Source organism: Sciurus vulgaris, assembly GCF_902686455.1.
Source record: "Sciurus vulgaris genome assembly, chromosome: 4".
NCBI classification, from domain to species: domain Eukaryota; kingdom Metazoa; phylum Chordata; class Mammalia; order Rodentia; family Sciuridae; genus Sciurus; species Sciurus vulgaris.
In genome coordinates this window covers 84703808-84707275 of record NC_136464.1, presented here as the reverse complement: position 1 = coordinate 84707275, position 3468 = coordinate 84703808, and the positions used below count along the sequence as shown (strand labels likewise).

The following is a 3468-nucleotide window of genomic DNA, read 5'->3' as shown; positions in this document are numbered from 1 at the left end:
AGGCATTATCTACAGACCTTTTTTGATATTTTATTTAGATACAGAGTCTTACTGAGTTGCTTAGGGCCTTGCTAAATTGCTGAGCCTGGCTTGGAACCCACAAACCTCCTTAGCCACTGGGATTACAGGACTGCACCACCATGCCTGGCTTCCATTGTGTATTTAAAGAGTAAGTTTACTTCACAGGAATGGCAGTGGAGTTAAGAAGGTGGAAGACAAAGAATGGGACTTGTGCTAACTGAATATATGTATAAATAAAACATCTGAATAGACAAATGTCATCTGAGCAAATTGTTTATGAAAAGAACACAATCTTTAATGAGAAAGAAAAACATTGAGAGGAATGCATCTTCTCTTAGTAATTTGTGGAAGTCTAATTGCTGAAGGAGCACTCACTGCTAAACAGCTTCGGTTTTCCAGCCCTTCTTCCACCTTTGTCTTGGTATCTGTGGAGCCCAAGGTTGCATTTTCTTTTTTAGTTCCAATACATTGCAGTGTTTGCTTCTTATCCTCTTATCCTGTTATAAAAAGTGGACACCTGAGTATAAGAGGCAGTCTAAGAACCCGAAGATTATCTTGGGTTGAAGAAAGAGACTTACAAATGAGTCAATAAAAATTAAATTATACAACATTAAGTTTACTAAGTAAACAAGATAATGGACTCTGAAAACTAAAGGTGCTGAGTGAGCAAGCTTCCAGTCCATACAGAGCTGAGGTTTGATGTGACCTGTGTGCTAATCCTACTATGTGGAAGATGCATTATTGAGATGACATTCATTATTGGCATTAGTTATTCAGTTTGTATGACATTTTTTATTAATAACCTTCTCTTTTCCAAAGCCTGTAACTCAGTGGTAAAAATTTATATCTTCCATTATTTTTAAAGGGCTGAATTTGACATACAAATTCTAGTGCTTAAAATGGAATTTTATTTCAGGGGAAAATTGGGCTGCATTTGAGTCTCTATTAAATATTGTAGAAGGTTACTAGTTTAACTGTTAAATCTAAGGATGAGAAGAGCAGATAATATCATAGGGAGGGAATTTTTTTTTTTTTTTGGGTGCTGGGGATCAAACCCAGGGCCTTGTGCTTGCAAGGCAAGCACTCTACCGACTGAACTATCTCCCCAGCCCCGGGAATGTTATTTTTATTTCTGTAAATTCAGTAAGAGACTCATAATCGTACTGGAATTCTGGACAGGAGAGTTTGGGGCTTCTGGATGATTGGATTCTATTTTCAGGTATTCTGGGAAAGGTTTACAGTATAGCCTTCATATTTTAAGGAAAACCAGGAGATATGTAAATGTGAAGAGTCCACAGTGAAAACAGTTGACAAACGAAGATTCAGGGCTAGGTGCAGGGGGCACCCTATGCTTGCAGTGAAGGCCAATGTGCCTGCTTGGCATGGGCTCTCCTCAGGGGGATAAGATCTGTCATGCTACCCTCAGACATTGAGTCATTGGTACAGGATGGTATTTCTTAACATTTTAAAACCCATCAGCTTCTTCATATGCTTGTCATTCCCACACTCCTTTGGTTTTCCAACACTCGAGTCATCATATTAAAATGGAAATGGAAGAGCACCACAACACTCGACTCTTCTCTCTTTACTTACTTTGTTTTTGAAGGTAAGATCTTGTTTATTTGTTACTCTTAAAAATTCTTATACTTGACTGAACTCAGACTTAGAAGTAGAAGCTGTCAGAGAGGACAGTCTGTGTCTCTTGGCAATCTGTTCCTGGTATTTTTCTTTGGCTTCTTTCATCTCTTGGCCAAAAGTTTGGCATATTCTGCAGGGTCTTCCTAATTTTTCTTGGTATGCTCTTTCTTCAAAGCAATATGCCAGCATTTGTGTTGTAGGACACATGGAGTAACGAGATGCTGAATCTTTGGTGCTTTGGTCCTGGGTTTTTTAAACCTTTCTTATTTAAGGGTTTTCTGACAACATATTGACATCGTCTTCCTTAGAGAGATTGAAAAGTTTGCAGATTCTACTAGCTCTTTTGATTCCCAGTCGACAAGGTACAGTAGTATGGTAAGTCCAGGAATATCCTGCTCTCCTTTTTTCACAATAACCAAATTGAGAATGCTTCAGATGGGCATCCACAATGCAACCTCAAACAGATTTGTACTTTCTCTCTCCAGTTCACCTGTCTGTAACAGGGAATGCCCCTTACTCAGTTCAAATGAACATGACCATGGGTCCAGACACCCTGCAGCATGGGAAACCTTGTTGTCATTCCTGCCATGGATACAAATTACATAACCCTTCCATTCTTCACCCAGCACATCAGCAGCAATTTCTGTGGCCATACGCTTCTCAAAAAGTACAAGTTTGTGTTCATTATCCACATCAATGAGTTTCCTGTAGCCAGTGTTTGGGAAGGAGTTATTCAGTTTCATCTTGGAGCAGCAGATCGCCCACAAGTTGCCACAAAAAAAGAGTTTCTCTCTTTACTTCTTATAGTAGTAAGATTTATTCTGTCTTCCTCTAAAGTGAGTTTTAACTGGAGGGAAGGCAATATGAGGTGCCTGGAACATAGCAGAATCTCAAAAGTGTCAGTCTTCTACCTGGGCCTCTGCTGGCAAGTTGGAAAAAAAAAAAAAAAAAAAAAAAAAAAACCTAGTGTTTCTAATGCTACTGGATTTTGTACCTTCTCAACAATTTTACTCTGGGCCTGATTGTAGACTTCCCACTGGGCTTACAGTCCAAGATAAGCTAAAGCAGTTATCAATGAAAAGAAGAAAGATCATCAGGAGCATAGAGTTAGCAGAATTATGACTCTAGTAGTTTGCCTGAGGTTATTATTTTTTCAGGGTACTATCCTGAAACTTCATGTATCTTATTATTGTATTAACCTTTGCATATGCATTTCTTCTATGATCCATTCACATGCAGTCTACTCACAGTCTTATTTTGACCTCAGTTGCTTAAGTGCAAACCTATTACAGAATACGTACCCTCTTTAAAAAAGAAATTTAAGTTTACAATGTACCTTTAGTTTATTTGTTGAGTTTTATTTTTTTATATGATGCTGAGGATCAAATCTAGTCACTCTACCACTAAACTACAACCCCAGGACTTAACAACTCCAGCCTCACAAGTTACATTCTTGATAGCTTACTACATCTGAAAGCTTAAGATTGGGTCTGTGGATTTATTTTGTATCACAAGCTCCTACCTATGCTCGGTTTATTATTTATTTATACCTTTTATAGTACTAGAGATTCCTATCTATTGAAGTCATTTTATTTCTTCAACAGAGACATTCAGAGTTAAAAAAAATACTGGTTGGGTCTAAATGACAGTCCACCACAGAGTGTGGATCAAGTGCATGCTCTCAGGCTTGCTCACCACATACTTCCAGACTTCCAGACATCAATCTAGCCATCCAACTATGTTCTGCTTAATGTATAGGAAATATCATTAAAATGCTAACTTTCTTAGACCTAGAAAGACAAAGTGTGA

General features: G+C 38.1%; 1 pseudogene across 1 annotated transcript; it reads right to left on the bottom strand.

Moving 5' to 3' along the window:
- Positions 1 to 1662: 1662 nt before the first annotated feature.
- On the bottom strand, positions 1663 to 2402 carry LOC306658940 (small ribosomal subunit protein eS6-like; annotated as a pseudogene). The gene has a single exon. The product of its transcript is annotated as a small ribosomal subunit protein eS6-like (transcript).
- Positions 2403 to 3468: the final 1066 nt, after the last annotated feature.